The 24,299-nt window shown below is 40.1% G+C and overlaps 1 protein-coding gene and 1 long non-coding RNA gene across 2 annotated transcripts in view; one reads left to right on the top strand and one right to left on the bottom strand.

Moving 5' to 3' along the window:
* Positions 1 to 24,299, top strand: part of COG5 (component of oligomeric golgi complex 5) — a 377,356-nt gene that overhangs the window by 171,713 nt on the left and 181,344 nt on the right. The gene's annotated exons all lie outside the window — the stretch shown is intronic.
* On the bottom strand, positions 1,949 to 13,154 carry LOC134739880 (uncharacterized). Its single transcript, XR_010126966.1, has 3 exons — positions 12,965 to 13,154; positions 6,090 to 6,201; positions 1,949 to 3,815 (listed from the first exon to the last, which is right to left on the bottom strand). It is a non-coding gene; the product is annotated as an uncharacterized LOC134739880 (long non-coding RNA).

The following is a 24,299-nucleotide window of genomic DNA, read 5'->3' as shown; positions in this document are numbered from 1 at the left end:
TTAATAGTCTTACTGAAATAGAAAATTCATTGGTCATTCTACTTCCTTTTAAGGTTTATTTTACCAATTTTTCTAAAAAATAGGCCTTTCTTTAATTGGTATTAATGGTTATTTGCAAATAAGCATTGTTATTTGGAAAAAGCATCAACTTTAAAATCAGACTTGAAGCCCTACTCTGCCATCTATTCCTTGTCTCTTAACTTCTCTATACTTCAGTTTCCCTGTCTTTAGGAAATGATAGCAACTATGTTGAACATTTTTTGGGGGAAAAGTAGACATCATATATGTAAAACACCTAAAATAATGCCTGGTTCATAATAGGAGCTCACTAGATGATTGCAGCAGAGAAACTATTGTTATAAGACCATAATTTTCATCATTAGTAAATTGGGTTTTCTGTCCTTCGCATAAGGATCATACCCTTTTATACTCTGTGCAAGGAACACCTGGGCATTAGAGAACCAGGTAAACCTCTGGAGGAAAGTGATCAACGTGGTATTGCTGAGGAAAATAATGTTTTTTTAGGGGTGGGGACTGAGTCTCGCTGTGCCGCCCAGGCTGGAGTGCAGTGGCGCAATCTCAGCTCACTGCAACCTCCACCTCCCAGGTTAAAGCATTTCTCCTGCCTCAGCCTCCCAAGTAGCTGGGACTACAGGTGTCCGCCACCATGCCCAGCTAATTTTTGTATTTTTTGGTAGAGATGGGGTTTCACCATGTTGGCCAGGGTGGTCTCGAACTCCTGACCTTGTGATCTGCCCTCCTCGGCCTCCCGAAGTGCTGCGATTACAGGCTTGAGCCACACGCGCCCAACCAATAAGGTTTATTAATTTGGCTTTCAGGGATGATGTAAATAGTGGTTCTCAAACTTTGGTGTGTATATGTCACTTGGGATGCTGCTTTGAAAAAATGCAGATTCCTCCCACATGCAAAGGAATGAAATTATACCCTTACCTTGCACCATATACAAATAATAACTCAAAATGGATTAAAGACCTAAAGGTAAGACTTGAAACTATACAACTTTTAGAAGAAAACATAGGGGGAAGTGTCATGACATTGGATTTGGCAGTGATTTCTTAGATATGACACCAAAAGCACAGGTAACAAAAGCAAAAATAGACAGATGGGACTACATCAAACTTGTAAACGTTTGCAAATATTCAACAGAGTGAAAAGGCAACCAACAGAACAGGCTGAAATATTTGCAAACCATGTATCTGATAAGAGGTTAATATCTAAAATCCACAAAGGACGCTTAGAACTCTGCAGGGGTCCCTCCCGCAGACCCTGACCCAACAACAGATAAATAACGTACACTGACACAGATATTATGCTTGTCAGTCTGCTGAGGGTCCAGGCAGCTTACAGACTCCCAGGAGAGTGCCATAAACAGTTGCAACTGGGGCCCTACTCGCTGGCCTTCCGGGCATTTATTCAGCACACGTTAAATGACAAAAGTTTTAAGTAAACATCAAGAGAAGGTAATTACTGTTGCCGACCCTCCCCCCCTCCCCCCACCAAGTAGAGAGCAATCATGCATCCATGGATGGTCAAACGTTAGTCTTAGGACCACATGAGTAAACAAGCTATTTAGATAGACTCCTCTACGTTCCTATGTTAATTACCTTGCTATAGCTCAAAGAGGATTAGGGTGCCTTCAGCCATAACTCTATCCTGAGGCTTTTGCAAAAACCTTCTGGCCTTCCAAGAAGGTTTATTTGACAATTTTTCCCACCACCCTGACTGAACCCCTAACATCTCCCCCTTTTCTGTATCAAGCCTTATTGATTGGAGAGCGCAGATATATGCAGGAACAGATTTGTCAGATGTGGCGGTCGTTGCTCTTATTCTGGCTTTGCATCCTAGATAAGACAATCATGAGTATAATTAGCAACATTCTTTTCCAGTCAAAGAGTGACCCCCAGGAGCGGGGGTCTAACTAGGAGATGATCTGGCATACCCTTCCATATGGCTGTTTATTGGCTGTGTAGATCTATAGTGTGAACGGATTCTAAAATTTTAGTTTTAATTTGCTTTACGTCTGCTGTTAAATTGTCATGAAAGGTTCCCCAGAGGTGTTGTTTCACCTCATCCCAACTATGGATTGATTGATTCCATGGTAGAGAAGTGACACAGATTATGTTTATGCTACTAGTTTCATTTTAATTGCTATCAGAATGTTAGTGCATCTTGTCGCTCCCCAACATATTCCAAAGCAGCCTCGAGGGCTTGCAGACGTGCAAGAATTTTTTTATCTATACCTTGCCGTAAGAGGTTCATTAGACACATTTTTGGCCAGATTACCTACAAAAGCAGCTGTTTGTACTGATTCAGTAATAGATGCCACAGCAAGGCAAGCAGTTGCCAGGATGATTGTGGCTGAGACTATAAAGGCCATAAGTGTAACTATGAATCTTTTGTGTCTGACAGGCACATTCTAAGGTGGCAGGGGCAGAGGAATCTTGCCAATCACGTGTCAAATTGACTGGTAGGAATGCCTCAGATTATCTCCTTAATACCATGACACTAGTAATATTTCGAACAGATATATTGTAATATATTGTAATTAGTGATACATGAGGCGAACCAAGCCTGTTCTTGCACCTGGGTCACAAACGTGGAGTATTGGGGTGAAATAGAAATATTGGTTCCCTTAAGGAAAACATATGGATGAATAGTGCAAATTAGGCACTGATGTGTGTGATTGTGAATAAAGGTCATAGTGTAGTCATTACTGGAATTATGATATGTCCCATGCCAGGTGTTAAGGGAGGTGCCAAGATGTCCCAGGTGCCATGAAGTGTCTTGGGGTGGCATGGACTTTACTTGGGGTCTGGGATATCCCATCCCCCCATCGGCCCAAATCATAGGGGAATGGGACATGGCAATGAAATGCTGATTGAGCCATGACAGGTGAGGACATTAGTAAGGCTGCCCTGCAAATGGCTGTGGGGGCTCCAGTCTAAGATGTTATAATTGCCTCACTGGAGGCCACGGGCTTGTCCCCCATGACAGACGTGCCAGCTAAAGTGAAATCCATTACTTTCCCGGCTTTGTCCTTTAGCACAGGAAGGAATGTTTGGGAAAGCGGCATTGATTGTATTACCTGGTTTGAGGCCACCTGCAGCTAAGGCTGTTAAGGCATTTTCTTTGCCATGATTTAGCCATAATTGTGTTTGGGCAGAGATGCACAGTAAGGGTTAAAACCTTTCTAATTTACATACAGTGGGAGAATAGTGGAGTTATATGTAGTGTTATCTGGCACCTTAGTCCAATGTGTGCCATTATTGAGGGACCCCACTGGGGGTAAATCTATCCCTCCTAGCCAAGCAGTCATGTTATTATAGGCTATCTGGCACCTTAGTCCAATGTGTGCCATTATTGAGGGACCCCACTGGGGGTAAATCTATCCCTCCTAGCCAAGCAGTCACGTTATTATAGGCTGGGAAGCGGGTGTCTGCCCAGGTGACAGGGCGAAAGAAAGGCAGATCTAAGATGTGAGCCCAATAGAGTGTAGCAGGTACAGGTTGCAGACAAAGGGAGAGCATATAAAGGATCGATACCCTACGTGAGTTGCAATATTCAACAGAAAGCATAGCTAGGAACAAATTATTTGGAGTAAATGATGTCTGTGTCTGGAGTAGAATTCGTTCAGCCTTCTGAGTTATCCTCTTCAGCATCAGGTGATATTTGAGGCTTGTGTCGTCCGTGGAAGCCGCGTTGTCCAGGGCTGCGGGGTCCTGTAGGGTCAGTTCCTTCATTTCTGGTACCAGGTTGGGTCCTAGGCACGCCATGGTGTGGTTTGATGTGCCATGCTGGAACACAAAGAGGACCTAAGGGGGTGTGAACACAAGCATGTCCTCTTCCCCACGTTAGTAATTCACTTGGACCACACCATACATTACTGTTCACATCTTTCCATAAAACTGCAGGTTTTATACCTTAAGAGGTTTTAGCAAAGTGCTTTTCTACAGCTGATTGAAATTTGTCATTTAAATTTAAAAACTTAAGGGTAAATAAGGCTTGTGCCAATAGTGTTGCAGGGTCTTTACCCATACTCTCCCTTTTCTGTTTTCTGAGCATATTTTTAAGGGTGGAGTGGGCACGTTTTACTATGGCATGTTCTTGGGGGTTATATGGAATGCCTGTGGAATGTTTGATGTTCCATGAGTGACAAATTGTTGAAATTGTGAGCTGTCATAAGCTGGACCATTATCAGTTTTAATTTTTTGGGCTGCCCCATAAACACAAAAGTTAAAAGAAGATGTTTAATGACATATCAGGTTGATTCTCCAGGCAAAGCATGGGCACTAATTAAGTGAGAATTGGTATCAATGGATACACGTACATATCTAAGTTTTCCAAATTCAGGGTTGTGTGGAACATCTGTTTGCCATAACTGATTAGGTTCTAATTCTCTAGGGTTAATACGTGTGGAAGGAGGGGACTGCCTGTGAGCTGGCAATCTGGGCATTGTAGGATAATTTGTTTAGCCAGTTTCTGGGTAAGTTGAAATTGTTTAGATAAGTTTCTCCAATTTTGGTGGAAAAATTGATGTGGTTAGGTGGCTTGGTCAAGCAGTGATGTCATAACCTGAAGGTCTGCTTAATTATTACCATAAGCCAATGGGCCAGGCAGAGAGCCATGGGCTGGAATGTGTGTGATAAAAATAGGTTGTGTATGTTGATCTAGCAATTGCTGAAGTCGAAGAAAAAGAGCACACAGGGTGGGCTCAAGAATGTACCTAATTAAGGCTGTTTCAAGGTTCTGCAATAAATAAACAGAGTAAACTGAGTCACTCACGATATTTATGGGCTGAGTGGAAAAAGTTTCCAAGGCCAGTATCAGAGCCCCGATCTCAGCTCTTTGAGTGCTAGTAAACCCAGATTGAGTGATTGAATTATGTGGTCTCCACCAGACTGCTGCTTTTCCATGTTTATCATCCAGCTTTTAACTGCTCCTTAACTAACTCATGGGCTCTTTGTTAATTTCCCTTCAGAGGTTACTGTTTACTTAAATTGGATTTGGAGAGAGTCACATTAGGGGTAAGAGAGAGATAACAGTGGCCATCATCAGAAATAGGTCTATCAAATTCTTAAATTTTACTTAAATTTTAGCAGCAAATTATAATCTGAGATGTTGCTTGTATACAAGGAACACACGAAATTTTGCCCTGGGCTACCTGCGGAGCTGGAGAGCTGAGCAGGTGGGCCCCAGGGCGGCAGCCACTTTGCACTTGCTTAGGCACTGCCGCTTTCTGCTGCTGGCTGGGCGGACCTTCCCGTTTGCACCTCCTGCCCCTTCCCAGCAGGCCAGCTGTGGCGTGCTGGGCCTGGCTTCCTGTTGCTGCCTCCGCTGCTCAGGCTGAGTTCTGGGGAGCATTTGCTGGCTCCGGGTTTGTGAGCTTACCTGCCGCAGAGCCTTTAATTTACCATCTGCTTGACCATGGAGCTCCAGTCTCTAATGCTTTATCTTTTTATAAGTGTTAAAAGAAATACCTGATGGCCTTGTCGATCTTGCATTACTGGGCAAGCTAAGAACTCCCCCTCTAATGCCACTTGCTTAAGACAGGGTCTCATAGCTACAGCGTTATCTCTTGTCTTTTTACGTATTTATTGGAGGAGGGGGTTCAGGCAAAACCTCCATTTCCTCTTTGTTATTTTGGCCCAGTGATAGTGGGGCTGAGGGAAAAGGAGGCAGTAAGGCAGGTGACTTTCCTCCTCCTTCCCCTTTTTAGGCTCTCTGGTGTATAACGAAGCCAGGGCTGCCTTAATTAAAGCCCACAGCATTAAAGATGATGCTGGTACCTGTTACCCTTGTGCATAATGTTTCAGATTTCTCCCTACTTGTTCCCAGAGCTTTTTGTCTAGCGTGCCTTTTTCCGGGAACCTTGGGCTTTGGGTTACAGCAGTTTGCATCAGGTCCCTTAATTGTGCCTGCGAAACCGAGGTTCCACTAGCTTCAAGCAGATGTTTAAATACTTTTATATACTGTTTTTGTTGAGCTGATAACTGTTGTCCCATCATGAACCCTCAGCCTGAACAATCCCCCCCGAACTTGGAGATCCCGAGTGGGCACCAATGACTTACTGATTACTCACTGACCACGCGGTCCTTTTCACTTGTTTTTGGGGGCTTGTTGTGCTTCCTTCCCAGCGTTCCTCACACGGCGCACCAGCTGCAGGGGTCTGTCTGGCAGACCCTGACCCAACGACAGAGAAATAACGTACACTGACACAGATGTTATGCTTGTCAGTCCAGCTGAGGGTCCAGGCTGCTTACAGATTTCTCAGGAGAGTGCCATAAATAGTTGCAACCCCGGCCCCAACTCCTTGACAACCACGCCCCACCCCTGCCCCCAGTAGAGAGCAATCATGTACCTGCGGATGGTCTAAGTTTAGTCTTTAAAGAAGCTATTTAGATAGACTCCTCTATATTCCTATGTTAATTACCCTTGCTATAGCTCAAAGAGGATTAGACTACCTTCAACCGTAACTCTATCCTGAGGCTTTTGCAAAAACCTTCTGGACTTCCAAGAAGGTTTATTTTACAGTTTTTCCCACCATCCTGACTCAACCCTAAGAGAACTTAACCACACACACACACACAAAACCTGGTTTAAAACTGGGCAAAAGACTTAAATAGACATTTCTCCAAAGAAGATATACAGATGGCCAGCAATCATGTGAAAAGATGCTTACCATCATTAATCATAAGGGAAATGCAAATTAAAACCACAATGGGATATTACCTCCACCCATTAAGATGTCCATCAAAAAAAAAAAGAAGAAGAAAATAACAAGTGTTGGCAAGGATGTTGAGAAATTGTAATCTTTCTGCACTGTTGTTGATAACTCTATACTCATTAAATAACTCCCCATTACCCTCTTCTCCTAACCTCTGGAAACCTCCATTTTACTTCGTGTCTTTATGAATCTGACCACTACAGGCACCTCATGTTAAATGGAATCATACATTTGTCTTTTTTTGACTGGCTTATTTCACTTAGCAAAATGTCCTCCAGGTTTATCCGTGTTGTAATGTACATCAGAATTTCCTGCCTTTTAAAGGCTGAATAATATTTAATTGTGTATATATGCTATATTTTGTTTATCCGTTCATCCATCAATGGACACTTGGTTTGCAAGCATATGTATTGTTTTCTGTTACCCTTATCTTATGTATTGGTTTCCTGGGGCTGTCATTAAAAATTTACACAAGGGTAAAAAAGAATTTAAGAAGAAAAAATTGCCACAACTGGGGTGGCTTAAAACAGTAGAAACGTATTTTCTCACAGTTCTGGAAGCTGGAAGTCAAATCAAGGTGTTGGCAGAACACCTTGAACTCTTGAAGAATTCTTAGCCTCTTGTGAGGTTCTGGTGGTTCCCATCATTCCTGGGTGTTCCTTGCTTTGTAATTGTATCATTCCAGTCTCTGCCTCTGTTGTCACATGGCCTTTTTCACTGTGTGTCTCTGTGCTTTTCTTTTAAAAGGACATCAGTCATTGGCTTTAAGGCCCACTATAATTCACTATGACTTTATCTCAACTAATTACATCTGCAAAGATGCTGTCTTCAAATAAGGTCACATTCTGAGGTTTGGTTGGACATGATTTCTGGAAGGACATTGTTCAACTCACTATGTCTTCTACAATTTAATTCATTTGTTAAGCATATAAAGATGTATATTAGCTCTGACTACCATAACAGAATACCATAGACTGGATGGTTTAAACAGCAGAAATTTATTTCCTCACAGTTCTAGAGACTGGAAAGTCCAAGACAAAGATCCAGCAGGATTCAGTTTCTGGTGAGGGCTCTGCTTCTTGCTTACAGACAGCCACGTTCTTGCTGTGTCCTGCCATGGCAGACAGAGTGAGCAAGCTTTCTGGTATCTCTTCTTCTTAGGGCACTGATCCCATGAGACCAGCCCTCCCAACCCCTTGTCATGACGTTGTTGCAGGACTTTTCCTTAGTTCAGCTAACGATGGGGTCCTTGTTTGTCCCATGGCCACAAAAATTTAGGCTTGCAGATGGTTTGAAGGGTGAGTGAAGCTCGGTTTTATTGGGTGAAAAGGGGAAAAGGGGGAAAACAGGGCCTCTCGCAAAGCCAGAGTCCCTGGTACAGTGCTTCCTGCCCAGCAGTTCAAATCCCAGGTTCTACACAGGAAGAGGAAGGGCCAGGCTCCTCCCTGCTGCAAAGGCGGTGAACTTCCCAAGGCTCCACCTCAGTGGGCAGGCAGGTTGGAGTTTCTCCAGGGACCCCTCCCACCTGGCTGTTTCATTACCCCCTCTAAAGAAGTACATCTAACTGCCATTAGATGAAGGGTAAGGATGAAGACTGATCTTAACTGCTTCCTGGTGACAGGGGCCGCTATTTTGGGGGAAATGGCAGTCAGAGCTTCCTAGAGGCCAATCTAAGGGTTCCCAGCAGAAGGAGCCATCGTCAGAGGCTCCGGTTGTGACCATTTGGAGTCTGATGGCTTGAAGGCAAGAACAGACAAACCATCTTATTAGAAGACATGTATCAAAATGAAACAAGGGGAGGGGTAAGGACAGCTCAGAAATTCCGAGGCCTTCTACCAATTTGCACAGGGAGGGAGACCAAAAGCTTGACTGGCAAAAAAAACTTTATCCTTTTGGTGGTATGTTGGGCTTCTGGGATCTCTTCCCCTGAGCTTAACCCTAAGCCAGCGAGTTTGAGAAATTCTTTCCAGTTTGGAGGATGCATCTGAAGGGAGTGTCCCCTAGTACAGAGGCACAGTTACCTATCAGTGAAGAGAGGACAGATGAGAAGAAAGAAAAAAGAAGGCATCTTTTAATGGCTTCCCGGGGGTTCAGAATGCATTAGAAAGGGGTACAGACTGAAGATGAATGGCTGCCCATTTAAAAAGAGAGGAACAGGCATCCCTGGTTCCCTTCTCTTCCTACCAGATACCTGGGGTACGTGAGGGAGAGAGGGAAGAGTGTCCTCTTTCCTTCTTCTGTCCTTGCACCCCCAAGTTCCAGCAACCTTGGCAGGCACCGCAAAAGCAGCTTTGCACCCTTGAGGTAGGGGGGCCTAGAGAATAGGAATTATCCACTCTTACCTGTGTCTCTCTAGCACCTACTGTCAGTAATCTTGGAGTTCCCTAGACCTCATTTATGCCATGGATATTAACCTGGCCTTTATCCATGAAACAGGAAGGTTGGGGTTGGCTTAATTGTCAGGAGTGAGCCACGCTTACCTGCGTTGTGCCTTTTAACCTCTGTTGTCATTTGCCTCTGGATCCCTCAGATCCAGTTTTCTGTCCTAGGGCTTTGACCCAAAGCTTGAGCCCGGGACAAAAATGTGTCTTGGAGGGGTTGGATGGACTCCTTATCATAAGCTAAATGCTAAGGTGAAACTGTGTAATTGAGTCCTCCTCCAACAAGGGAGAGAAAATGATGTCTTGTGACACACCCAGATAACTGGTAGCTATAGTCGTGCTTGCCAGAATTTGGGTGCGTGGTGCTTGGCTTTGGTTAGCTCCCTTGGTCTTACTTTCCCAAAAGGAAACCTCTGAGTGATGTGCATCCTATTTATTCCCATCACCTGGCAGGATTTGCAGGATTTGCAGGATTTTAGCTCAGAAATAGAAAATTGATCCAGATTTTTACATTACCCATCCCTCTTGTTCTTTCTGAGTTACAGCTGGAGATTGCTGTTTGATTTACAGGAACAAGTAAGGTTAGTCTAAAATGTAGGCGAAAACTTAAAAACAACTAGTGAATTTAGAATTTAATGACAAATATATGATGAGTTTTGAAACATAACTTCTGTCTTTCCAGTCCTCATGTTTGTTAAAAAATCATCACAGGACTGAGTTCTTTGAAAAATAGACTTTAGGCTGGGTGCGGTGGCTCATGCCTGTAATCTCAGCACTTTGGGAGGCTGAGGCGGGTGGATCACTTGAGGTCAGGAGTTCAAGACAAGCCTGGCCAACATGGTGAAACCCCGTCTTTACTAAAAATACAAAAAATTAGCTGGGTGTGGTGGTGGGCACCTATATTCCCAGCTACTCGGAAGGCTGAGGCAGAGGAGAATCGCTTGAACCCGGGAGGCAGAGATTGCAATGAGTTGAGATCGTGCCATTGCATTCTAGCCTGCAACAAGAGTGAAACTCCCTCTCAAAAAAAGAAAGAAAAAAAGAAAAACAGACTTTACTTTTATACTTGGCCTGGTTATTTGCATAAAGTGCAGCAAGAATAATTATTTCTACATAGGCCTTTTGGAGTGGCTTTGATGGAATTCTGTTCCACAAGGAATCTCGGATAAGACCTTTTAAAGCCGAGCCCAGCCATGGGTTTATATCCTCAAATACCTGTGATTTGGGTGATCCTCTCCTCTTAAGGTCCCAAGATAAACTTGGAGCTCCTGGACCTGTTAGAAAGTGACATTCTTTACTGACCACAGGTCAGGAACCCTGTACAGGGACTGAGTAGATGAGGGTTTGAGGCCAGTTTCCCCACTGGACTTTTATGGGCTCTGCAAGTCACGATTGACCCCTTAAAGAGAAGCATACCCTTCCAGTCAAAGCCTTGGTAAATTACCAGTCTTTTCAGTTGTGTCATGTTGCAAAGGAAAAATGGATTCTTGTTGCACTGATGCAAACAACTATATTGCCATAAGAATACTCACAGATAGTTTCCAAATTTTAGAGGAACTAGACAGAGAGAAACAAACATGCTCCAGTCTTGATCACGGGGGGTATACCTTACCCAATTAATAAAGGCCATAAATGTATAAAATAAGTTTCCTTGACTCTGAAAAACAAAACAAAGGTCAGCAGTATTCCAACCAAAAGTCAAAAAGGTTGCTTCAGCTTTCTGAGTTCAGTCGATAATTAGTTAATTATTGTTTTGCTTGATACTTTTGAACATTTTAGCTCTTCGTGAGTCTTGTACATTTTCCTTTATTCCAATGTCACAGTCTCCAAAGTTATGAGAAGCCTGTATTTGAGAGCACCTATACAAGTTCTGTAGATTATAAACCATCTTTTGAAAAGTATAACAACAAGACGACAATTGTGAATTGCAAAATGTCCAGGGTAGTTACAGTTAGAAACACAATTGACGAAGTTTGGTTATCTCCATGGTTTCCAATAACTTAACCTTAATTATGATTAGTAGCATATACTTAGATATTACAATTTTAGAAATCTCATACAATTTGGAACATATTAGCAATATTTACAAAAATATAACCTAAAGAAGACTGAACATCATTTTGGCAATCCCATGTAGCTAAACATATCAAATAATTCTGTTTACCTCTCTTTTCTAGACATTTCAGGGGCCCTCTACACTATCTGAAAAGCCAGGTGTCAGGAAAGACAATTCTGAAACTGAAGTTTGATTTTGGGAGCCTTTTTAATATTTTTAAAGTGCTTGATTTTATGAAATAGAATTCCAGATTAACATAAACGATTTTATTTTGTCAAAATGACTCAGAAATTTTAAAGAAGCAAAAACCTTTTATAAACCTTTTGAATTTAATTAATATGTTCACACAGAGAACCTCTTCTGCAAGATTAATTCCCACAATTTTCCACCACTTCTTTGAACCTTCAGCTTTCTCTTACCTAATTTAAAATAATCCTTTAACCCTAGGTAAAAATGTGTATCTCCATGCCTTCTTATAACATTACAGAGAAAAACCACATTTTACTGTTCTTACACCCCTTGCATGTAAATCTATTTCCAGTAGTCTCAATTACATGTTATAGTGGTAACTCCTAGTAACTTTTAACTTTAAGGTAAAACTTTAATTGTGTGCTAAGGTTTGACTAAGGTTTGACTTCAGCATAATTAAGGGCGTGGTTAGTTCCATAAGTCCCCAGGCCTTACAAATTGTGAAGCTGGCAATAGTTTCCAAACCCAAAAAGCAGTTTATAACCTTAAAACATTTAGTAAACCTTGCATCTGACTGCATAGTTTAGTTCACCTATTTACATTTTTATGACACATGCATTTTACCAATAATCTTTAAGCCTGCTTTTATTTCTCAAAGATTAAAGTCACATGAACTGAAAGGTATCACAGCTTTTAACTTCCCTTAAAGAAACAGTTGATCCAAGCTCTTGTTTTTCTTTAGGCCAAATTAATTAGGGCTCCTTTTACAGACATCACACACAGTATACACACAGACAGGCCGAATAAAACCCAGTTGCTGGGTGGAGCCCTTTAAGAGACAGGGCTAGGATAACATGCAGATGTGCAACTAGAGAGCACTAATCCTCTAAGGCAGGATTGCTAAACAAAGCCTTGCCAAGCAGTTACCTGCCATGCCCCCAGGATGTGAAACAAGATGGAGGCTGGCAGCACAAACCATACAGACATGCAAAGCACACCAGACTGGCCACAGCCTAAAACTAGCCACACAAATCCTTTTTCACAATTAAAGCTTTGCAGAGAGGATCAACAGTGATAGTTGGGGGGCCTGGCCTAGTAAAACGTCTTGTAGAAGAAAAAAAACTTTAAAAGTTAACTTGCTGACCGGAAAAGTTAACTTGCTGACCAGGTAGAGAAGGGGAAAGGGAAAAAAAAAACAGTTTAAAAATGCCTGAGGAAGAACGTCTTATTCTTATGCAAGTGGTTCCTCCAGCAGGGAGAAAAGTTTAATTACTGTCCCATGGAGCTGGAGCTGAGCCCCTTGGCCAGGGAAGGGGAAGGCTGCTGCAGTGGTGCCTGGCTGGGAACAAGCCAGCCTGCTGTGCAGGACCCTTGGGCCATGCATCCCCAGTCCTGGCACAGAGGTAGGTACGGAGGGGCAGCTGCTGCTCGCTGGTCCGCACCAAAATGGGAAGGAAAAGCCCATGAAAAGGACCAGGAGTGATGTGCGGGGAGGATGGGAGTGGGGGTCATGGTTTCCCCCGCCCTTAGAAGTCTGAGGATGAAAAGACTCAGGAGCAACAGTGAGAAGTTTTGAGTCCCCATTTCACTCACCTCTTCTGGAGGTTCCACGTTGCATGCCAAAACTGTTGGAGGACTTTTCCTTAGTTGAGCTCAAGGTGGGGTCCTTGTTCGTCCCACAGCCATGAAAATTTAGGCTCACAGGCAGTTTGAAGGGTGAGTGAAGCAGGGTTTTATTGGGTGAAAGGGAAAAACCAGGAAAACAGGGACTCTCACAGGCCAGAGTCCCTGCTAGAATGCTTCCCGCAAGGTAGTTTAAATCCCAGGTTCCGCACAGGAAGAGGAGGGGCCAGGCTCCGCCCTGCTGCAAAGGTTCTGAACTTCCCAAGGCTCCACCTCAGTGGGCAGGCTGGTTGGAGTTTCTCCAGGGACCCACTCCCACCTGGCTGTCTCAACATCATTCAACCTTAACTGTTTCCCGAAATCCCCATCTCTAAATACCAATACATTGCAGGTTAGGGCTTCAATATGTGAATTTTAGGGGACACAGACATTCAGTCTATAACAACATTCAAAAACAAGACACAAATTTCATGTTAGGCAATATTTCGGAAGTTAATGATTTTTAAAAACAATGACATATACTTTTGATTATGTATACACACAAGCATAAATCTTGCTTATATTGGCTTTTAAAAAATACATAAGATTTATGTTTAATAATTTAGGCATTTGTATATTGTTTTACTGTATCTAATTTCTTTCCCTTAAAATAAATGATAAATCATTATTGAGTGTTGTTTTAGTTGGTTGAGCACTTCCTATTATTTATTTTAGAATTTTTAAATTGAAATGTAATCAATAGGAAAGTGCATGCACCATCAGGGTGCCGCTTAATGAATTTTTCACAAAGTAAACAAACATGTATAACACGCGCTCTGATTTAAAAAAAAAAAAAAAAAAAAAAAAAAAACCACCTTTCCAGCATTCCCCAAGCGTTCTACATGCTCATTCTCATTTAATAAGCTTCCCTCAAGTAATTCTTATATCAGGGTTTGAGAGCCACTTATGTAGGTACCGGGATTTGTAGTAGGTATTAGTGTGGATCTCTTATCTGTCAGGTGGTGGTGTTAATGGATTTGGGTTCCACCAATGTGCTGTCATTCACAGGCTTTTGTATATATTGTGTCTCTGCTTGAAGCCATTTTTCCTTTTGCTTTCTCACTCCTCTAAATCGTCCATACCTTCTTACTGCCACTCCTGACACCTTCCTATAGCTCCTTACTGCCACTCCTGACACCTCCTGACACCTTCAGTTCAGATTGTAGCTGAGAATACTTCCTTTAAGGAACGTCGTCACCTCACTCCTCCATCCCTCTTTTCTCCCCAAGTCTAAGTAATTGCCCCTCCTATGTGTTTTCATTAATCCCTCCATTTTCCCCCTCATTTATCACAGTACATTCTAATTGCTGATTTACTTGCCTTTATCTCCATCAGACAATAAATATTGAAAGCTCAGACAGTGCAGTGTTTGCTTCATTTTTTTAGTCTACAGTACCTCACACAGTGTGAGCACATAGTGGATGATATACATGGAATGATGTTAAAATCATTATGTTTTAGTATTATAAAGGATATTAGAGTTCATCTAGTCCAGTCCCCTTATTTTACAGATGAGTGAACGAAAAGCCTGAAGTTCATTATTAATAAGGGTTCAGTAAGAGCCAGTGGTCAAAACCGATGGTATTTATAATGAAGCAGAATAGTGGGGAAAAGACACTAATGTTCAGTATCACTAGATGTTCTTTATTTGAATCGTAGCTAGACAAAATTATTTCATTTCTAATTTTTGTAATGTTCCAGTTCTGGCTCTGACTAGATTATTCTAGCATTCCATTTGTGTTCTCTCATTCCTACTGATTCTGTTTTATATTTATCTCCTTTGTAATTTCTCGATTCCTATCCCTTCGTCTTCCCTCCCCTCCACAGTGGTGGGATCGCCACTCACTGCAACCTCTGCCTCCCAGGCTCAAGTGATTCTCCTGCCTCGGCGTTCCAGGTAGCTGGGGCTACAGGCACACGCTACCACACCCAGCTAATTTTTGTATTTTTAGTAGACACGGGGTTTTGCCATGTTGGCCAGGGTGGTCTTGAACTCCTGACCTCAGGTGATCTGCCTGCCTTGATCTGCCTGCCTCAGCCTCCCAAAGTGCTGGGATTACAGGTGGCTAACAGTTTTCTATTTTCATTATTTATTACTTCAATTTAGTTTGCTTCCTAGACTAGATTCCTATGATGATCCATTTCAAAAGTGTTCACATTTCCAACAAACAATGCCCCATGGGCAGCTTAGACTCATCCATGTTTATATAAATAATTAATTGACAACTATGTTATCACAAAATAATTAACACTTTTTTCATGTACACAACACTCCAGCCAATTTTCTGTTCACCAATCATCATTTAAAGTCCGGCAAAGTCATTTAGTCTGTTGGTTCCCAAATGCTGGTTCTCAGGTAGCTGCTGATTGTATCAGAATCAGCTGAAGAGCTTTGAAAAATATAAATAACCAGGCCTCAGTCTGATCCAAGTGAATCAAAATTTTGTTGTCTGCCTTTTTCTAAAAAAGATCTTCAGCTAGCTTTTGGAATCCCTCCTTTCATCTTGCCTCATCATTTTAATGTCTTATGAAATTGAGACACAGAGGAAAGAGCTGACTTCCTCAGGGCTACCCAAATGGTATCTATTGTGTAACTTTATTTTAATAAGTAAAGTAGCATGATAAGAATTCCTTTGGAATTGGAACAAAGCGAATTCTTAACATTCTTAAAAGTTTTGGGATATTAATAAATGATGTCAGAACCAATATTTTTTATTATATCTATACTGAATACCAGATAATGTAAATGTGTTGTCTCAATATTCTTTGCAACTGTCTCACAAAGAATTTATTAGCAAAGCAAATCATAGAAATTTACACACTCTTCACTTATTCAACTGACACTTCCTGAACACGTATCTGGGACTTGTGCTGGGTGCAAGGAGTATAGCAGTGAATAAAACAAATGTGGGACCTTCCCACAAAGATCGTAAAATCTGATGAGGAGGCAAACATTAATTATATACATAAATACAGTTTGATGAGTGATAAAGTAATTTTCCCAGAGTCACACAGCTTATCTTTAGGAGAGCTAGGTTTTCATCCCAAGAATAATTTTAAAAGCCCATGTTCTTTCCACTATAGCATGATGCTAATGGATCAAGGTAAAAGAACTAATGTTTGGGGCCTCTTCTTCCTGTCTTCTAATGCTAACTCCGTTTATAAAGATTATATATATTTTTTATGCTTCCATTCTTTATTGATAGAATGCAGATTATTGGGTAATAAAAAGGGCAAAACATATTGTTTCATTGGAGAGAAACTTCATAAAATCTTTGTGAAAAATTCTTTGGAATTAGGCTCGAAATAAAATTTTATCTGACACTGACTACAGGAAGAAAACATGTAGTCAAAGAAACTCATTGTTCCTGCTTCTCCTCTGCAGTCTGGATTCATGAGGGACTAAGGATATGGAAAAAAATAAGTCAGTTTCACTGGTAAATCACACTATGAGTTCACTTTGTATTATTTTTATCCTTATTATTATTACATGGAGATATCTTATATCATCCAAGCTCTTCCAAAACATAGCACTATTCTCCAAATAATATCAAGCATTTGGTGGTACCAGAGTTTACATAACTAGGTCCTGCATTTTTGGATGTGTAATTAATTTTCAAATTTGTATGATTCTATTGAGTGATGAAATTAAAAAAATCTTTGTTAATTGTCTGTTTATGTTTATTGGTCTGAAAGTTCCCTGAAGTCAGGGAAAGTTACTCTCTTTGTGCTCCCTGTTCCTTGCACAATGTCTGGCACTTAGAACCCATTCCATAAACTTTGTCAATTACTTGTATCCTTGAATTTTTAATCTACTGGAGTCAATTTTTACTGATACATTCTGGTAAACTTTCTCTTTATCAAAGATGCATATATGTTCATACCATTCTTTGATATTTGCTATAAATATTTACCTTAATATGTTATTGATGCTACAATTATGGATGTTTTTATGTGCAAATGTTTTATCTTAACTTTTTTACTTTTTAATTTCTTTTTTTATTATACTTTAATTTCTGGGATACATGTGCAGAATGTACAGGTTTGTTACATAGTTATACACGTACCATGGTCGTTTGCTGCACCCATCAACCCGTCATCTTCATTAGATATTTCTCCTAATGGTATCCCTGCCCCAGCCCCAGCCCCCGACCCCCGACAGGCCCCAGTGTGTGATTGTCTTCCACAATGTTGTCTTCCACAATGGTTGAACTAATTTACACTCCCATCAACAATGTAAAAGTGTTCCTATTTCTCCACATCTTCTCCAGCATCTGTTGTTTCCTGACTTTTTAATGATCGCCATTCTAACTGGCTTGAGATAGTATCTCATTGTGGTTTTGATTTGCATTTCTTTAATGATCAGTGATGATGAGCTTTTCTCATATGTTTGTTGGCCACATAAATGTCTTCTTTTGAGAAGTGTCTGTTCATATCCTTTGCCCACTTTTTGATGGGGTTGTTTGTTTTTTTCTTGTAAATTTGTTTAAGTTCTTTGTAGATTCTGGATATTAACCCTTTGTCAGCCCTGGATAGAGTGCAAAAATTTTCTCCCATTCTGTAGGTTGCCTGTTCACTCTAATGGTAGTTTCTTTTGCTGTGCAGAAGCCCCATAGTTTAATTAGATCCCATTTGTCAATTTTGGCTTTTGTTGCCATTGCTTTTGGTGTTTTAGTCATGAAGTCTTTGCCCATGCCTATGTCCTGAATGGTATTGCCTAGGTTTTCTTCTAGGGTTTTTATGGTGTTAGGTCTTACATTTAAATCTTTAATCCATCTTGAGTTAATTTTTGTATAAGCTGTAAGTAAGGGGTCCAGTTTCAGTTTTCTGCACCAGTTTTCCCAGCACCATTTATTAAATAGGAAATCCTTTCCCCATTTCTTGTTTGTGTCAGGTTTATCAAAGATCAGATGGCTGTAGATGTGTGGCATTATTTTTGAGGCCTCCGTTCTGTTCCATTGGTCTATATATCTGTTTTGGCACCAGTACCACGCTGTTTTGGTTACTGTAGCCTTGTAGTATAGTTTGAAGTCTGGTAGCGTGATGCCTCCAGCTTTATTCTTTTTGCTTAAGATTATCTTGGCTATATGAGCTCTTTTTTGGTTCCATATGAAATTTAAAGTGTTTTTTTCTAATTCTGTGAAGAAAGTCAATGGTAGCTTAATGGGGATAGCATTGAATATATAAATTACATTGGGCGCTGTGGCCATTTTCACGATATTGATTCTTCCTATCCATGAGCATGGAATGTTTTTCCATTTGTTTGTGTCCTCTCTTATTTCATTGAGCAGTGGTTTGTAGTTCTCTTTGAAGAGGTCCTTCACATTCCTTGTAAGTTTTATTCCTAGGTATTTTATTCTCTTTGTTGAAATTGTGAATGGGAGTTCATTCATGATTTGGCTATTGTTGGTATATAGGAATGCTTGTGATTTTTGCACATAGATTTTGTACCCTGAGACTTTGCTGAAGTTGCTTATCAGCTTAAGGAGATTTTGGGCTGAGACGATGGGGTTTTCTAAATATATAAACATGTCATCTGCAAACAGAGACAATTTGACTTCCTCTCTTCCTATTTGAATACCCTCTATTTCTTTCTCTTGCCTGATTGCCCTGGCCAGAACTTCCGATACTATGTTGAATAGGAGTGGTGAGAGAGGGCATCCTTGTCTTGTGCTGGTTTTCAAAGGGAATGTTTCCAGCTTTTGCCATGATATTGGCTGTCTGTTGGTTTGTCGTAAATAGCTCTTATTATTTTGAGATGTTTCATCAATACCCAATTAATTGAGTATTTTTAGCTTGAAGGGGTGTTTCTGCATCTATTGAGATAACATGTGGTTTTTGTCATTGGTTCTATTTATGTGATGGATTACGTTTATTGATTTACGTATGTGGAACCAACCTTGCATCCCAGGGATGAAGCCAACTTGATCAGGGTGGATAAGCTTTTTCATGTGCTGCTAGTTTCGGTTTGCCAGTATTTTATTGAGGATTTTCACATCGATGTTCATCAGGGATATTGGCCTGAAATTTTCTTTTTTTGTTGTGTCTCTGCCAGGTTTTGGTATCAGGATGATGCTAGCCTCATAAAATGAGTTAGGGAGGAGTCCCTCTTTTTCTATTGTTTGGAATAGTTTCAGAAGGAATGGTACCAGCTCCTCTTTGAACCTCTGGTAAAATTCAGCTGTGAATTTGTCTGGTCCTGGGCTTTGGTTGGTAGGCTATTAATTACTGCTTCAATTTCAGAACTTGTCATTGGTCTATTCAGGGATTCGACTTTTTCCTGGTTTAGTCTTGGGAGGGTGTATGTGTCCAGGAATTTATCCATTTCTTCTAGGTTTTCTAGTTTATTTGTGTAGAGGTGTTTATAGTGTTCTCTGATGGTAGTTTATATTTCTGTGGGATCAGTGGTGATCTCCCCTTTATCATTTTTTATTGTGTCTAATTGATTCTTCTTTCTTTTCTTCTTTATTAGTCTAGCTAGTGGTCTATTTTGTTAATCTTTTCAACAAAACCAGCTCCTGGATTCATTGATTTTTTTAAAGGGTTTTTTGTGTCTGTATCTCCTTCAGTTCTGCTCTGATGTTAGTTATTTCTTGTCTTCTGCTAGCTTTTGAATTTGTTTGCTCTTGCTTCTCTAGTTCTTTTAATTGTAATGTTAGGGTGTCGATTTTAGATCTTTCTCGCTTTCTCCTGTGAGAAATTTCCCTCTAAACACTGCTTTAGATGTGTCCCAGAGATTCTGGTACGTTGTGTCTTTGTTCTCATTGGTTTCAAAGAACTGATTTATTTCTGCCTTAATTTCGTTATTTACCCAGTAGTCATTCAGGAGCAGGTTGTTCAGTTTCCATGTAGTTGTGCGGTTTTGAGTGAATTTCTCAATCCTGAGTTCTAATTTGATTGCACTGTGGTCTGAGAGACTGTTAGGATTTCCGTTCTTTTGCATTTACTGAGCAGTGTTTTACTTCCAATTATGTGGTCAATTTTAGAATAAGTGCGATGTAGTGCTAAGAAGAATGCATATTCTGTTAGTTTGGGGCGTAGAGTTCTGTAGATGCCTATTAGGTCCGCTTGGTCCAGAGCAGAGTTCAAGTCCTGATATCCTTGTAAATTTTCTGTCTCATTGATCTCATATTGACAGTGGGGCATTAAAGTCTCCCACTATTATTGTGTGGGAGTCTAAGTCTCTTTGTAGGTCTCTAAGAACTTGCTTTATGAATCTGGGTGCTTCTGTACTGGGTGCATATATATTTAGGATAGCTAGCTCGTCTTGTTGCATTGATCCCTTTACCATTATGTAATATGCTTCTTCATCTTTTTTTATCTTTGTTGGTTTAAAGTCTGTTTTATCAGAAACTAGGATTGCAACCCCCGCTTTTTTTTTTTTTGCTTTCCATTTGCTTGGTAAATATTCCTGAATCCCTTTATTTTGAGCCTGTGTGTGTCATTGCACGTGAGATGGGTCTCCTGAATATAGCCTACCAGTGCGTCTTGACTCTTTATCCAGTTTGCCAGTCTGTGTCTTTTAATTGGGGCATTTAGCCCATTTACATTTAAGGTTAATATTGTTATGTGTGAATTTGATCCTGTCATCATGATGCTAGCTGGTTATTTTGCCTGTTAATTGATGCAGTTTCTCCATAGTGTCCGTGGTCTTTACAATTTGGTATGTTTTTGCAGTAGCTGGTACTGGTTTTTCCTTTCCATATTTAGTGCTTCCTTCAAGAGCTCTTGTAAGGCAGGCCTGGTGGTGACAGAATCTCTCAGCATTTGCTTGTCTGTAAAGGATTTTCTTTCTCCTTCGCTTATGAAGCTTAGTTTGGCTGGATATGAAATTCTGGGTTGAAAATTCTTTTCTTTAAGAATGTTGAATATTGGCCCCCACTCTTTTCTGGCTTTTAGGGTTTCTGCAGAGAGATCCGTCGTTAGTCTGATGGGCTTCCCTTTGTGGGTAACCCGACCTTTCTCTCTGGCTGCCTTTAATGTTTTTTCCTTCATTTTAACTTTGGTGAATCTGACAACTATGTGACTTGGGTGCTCCTCTTGAGGAGTATCTTTGTGGTGTTCTCTGTATTTCCTGAATTTGAATATTGGCCTGTCTTGCTAGGTTGGGGAAGTTCTCCTGGATAATATCCTGAAGTGTGTTTTCCCACTTGGTTCCATTTTCCCTGTCACTTTTAGGTACACCAATCAAACGTAGATTTGGTCTTTTCACCTAGTGCCCTATTTCTTGGAGGCTTTGTTCATTTCTTTTCACTCTTCCCTCTAATCTTGTCTTCTTGCTTTATTTCATTGAGCTGATCTTCAATCTTTGATATCTTTTCTTCCACTTGGTCTTTTCAGCTGTTGGTACTTGTGTATGCTTCATGAAGTTCTCGTGCTGTGTTTTTCAGCTCAATCAGGTCATTTATGTTCTTCTGTAAACTGATTATTCTAGTTAGCGATTTTTCTAACCTTTTTTCAAGGTTCTTAGCTTCCTTGCATTGGGTTAGAACATACTCCTTTAGCTCGGAGGAGTTTGTTGTTACCCACCTTCTGAAGCCTACTTTCTGTCAATTCATCAAACTCATTCTCCATCCAGTTTTGTTTCGTTGCTGGAGAGGAGTTGTGATTTTCTGGAAGAGAACAGGCTTTCTGGTTTTTGTAATTTTCACCCTTTTTGCGCTGGTTTTTCCTCATCTTTGTGGTTTTATCTACCGTTGATCTTTGCTGTTGGTGACCTTCAGATGGGGTTTCTGTTTGGACCTCCTTTTTTTTGATGTTGACGCTATTCCTTTCTGTTTGTTAGTTTTCCTTCTAACTGTCAGACCCCTCTGCTGTAGGTCTGCTGGAGTTTGCTGGAGGTCCACTCCAGACCGTTTGCCTGGGTATCACCAGCAGAGGTTGCAGAACAGCAAAGATTGCTGCCTGTTCCTTCCTCTGAAAGCTTCGTCCCAGAGGGGCACCTGCCAGATGCCAACTGGAGTTCTCCTGTAGGAGATGTCTGTCGACCCCTGCTGGGAGGTGTCTCCCAGGCAGGAGGCACTGCGGTCAGGAACCCACTTGAGGAGGCCGTCTGTCCCTTAGCAGAGCTCGCTTCAGAGCCAGCAGGCAGGAACATTTGAGTCTGCTGTAGTTGTGCCCACAGCCACCCCTTCCCCCAGGTGCTCTGTCCCAGGGAGATGGGAGTTTTATCTGTAAGCCCCTAACTGGGGCTTCTGCCTTTCTTTCAGGGATGCCCTGCCCAGAGAGGAGGAATCTAGAGACTAAAGATTATTTTATTTACCCATTAGGTTGATGCTCTTATTTTTGCTGTTATGCACATGAGGAAACTCAGCCTTAAAGAGGTTAGATAATTTGCCTTTAGGTTTTGACTGCTAAGTGGTAGAGTTTGGATGCTCACCTAGGTCTGGCTCCAAAGTCTGTGAAATAATAACAAAAAGCTAGTAATGGAATACAAAATCCAATAGAAGCCAAAATTTAGTTACTTAACAAGATTAACAAATTAAATTGTTAAATACCAACAGGACTGATGAGGAGAAGGGAAAAAAGAGGCACAAATTACCACTATCAAGAATCAAAAACGTGATCTAATAACAGACCCAACAAAAAGTAAAAAAAGTTAAGACAATATTAAGTATGAGTTTATACCAATTGATTTGAAAAGTTAGATGAAATTGACAAATTTCTGGAAAACAACATATCAAAAATAACACTAGGAAAATTATAAAATCTATCTAGTTCTATATCTATTAACAAAATTGAATTTATTATTAAAAAAACCTTTCCTTGGAAAAAACTCCAAGGCTAATCAGCTTCACTGGGGCAATTCTTCCAAACATTTAAGGAATAAATAAACCAGTGTTACGTAAACTGTATCCAAGAATTGAGAAAGAGGGACCAAACATATTTACCTGCTCATTTTATGAGGCCAGGATAACATCAATATGAAAATGACAGTATTGTAAGGAAGTAAAATTACTAGCTGTCTTCCTTTAAAATCTCTACAAAAATAATAAGCAAAGTGTTAGTAAATGTAGCCACAGAGATCTAAAACTGATAATGTATTATGACCAAGATGGCTTTATTCCAGAAATATAATTTCTCAAGTAAAGGAGGAAAATTATTATCTCAATACATACTTAATAACATTCAAAATCAATTCATGATTAAAAATACTCTTAGCAAGCTAGTATCTATAATCTGATAAAGGGCATTTCTAAAAATCTCGATGGTGAAATATTTAAGGCTTTCTATTTGATATTAGGGATGATGCAAAAATACCACTCTTATTTCTTCTACTCAGTGCAATACTTAAGATCCTAGCCAAAGTAATAAGAAAAGCAATGAGATAGAAGATAATGGGAAGGGAGAAATAAAAATTATTCAGAAATACCATGGTTATATAGTTAGAAAAGTCAAAACAATTTACTGATTGTTTACAAAAAATTTAAAAACATACAGTTTATATCAAAAATAATAGAAATAATTTAAACTAAAGATATATGACTTTTTCACAGAAAACTATCTATAAAACATTAAGAGAAATTAAAGACCTGAGTAAATGAAAAGAGATACCATATTCATGGATTTGAGAACTCAATATTACAAAGATATCCATTATTTCTAATTATAGAGTTAATGCAATCTCAAACAATACCTGAAAACTTTTTTAAAAAAAGGACATTTGTCAAGCCAATTTTGAAATTTATATGGAAGTGTCATATATCAAGAAGAGCCTATATCAAATTGAAGAACAGAGGCAGAGGATTGCCAAATCTGATATTTAAAGCTACAGTAATTTAGATAGGTGAATTGTAAGGATAGAGAAATGGTAGAGATTTGAAAGTCCAGAAACTCACACACATATTTAGAAACTTGGTTTATTGCAAAGGTGGCTTTTCAGGAGTGCGGGTGATTTTTATTTGCTCTTTTTTTGATCAATTGGGTATTCATGTAGAAAAACACTAATCTTGACTCCTATTTCACATTCTATAGAAATTAATTCCAGGCGAATTGTATTTCTGAGCATGAAACATGAACCAATAGTGTTTCAGTAGGATAACTTTATGAATGAAAGATATCTTTATGAATGTGGGGTGGGGAACACTTTTCAAACAATACCAAAAGTACTAAACCATAGAGAGTAAGATTGATAAAATGGGCTATATTCAAATTAGGAATTTCTCTTCCTTAAAATACTTGATTAAGAGTGGGAGAACATATTTGCAGTACGTATAATTATCAAAGTGGTTGTATCCAAAATATATAAACAACTTTATATGTAAAT

This window comes from Pongo pygmaeus, chromosome 6 (assembly GCF_028885625.2).
Source record: "Pongo pygmaeus isolate AG05252 chromosome 6, NHGRI_mPonPyg2-v2.0_pri, whole genome shotgun sequence".
In the NCBI taxonomy this organism is placed as follows: domain Eukaryota; kingdom Metazoa; phylum Chordata; class Mammalia; order Primates; family Hominidae; genus Pongo; species Pongo pygmaeus.
The sequence above is the reverse complement of the archived record's forward strand: the minus strand, read 5'-3'. Positions and strand labels throughout refer to the sequence as shown.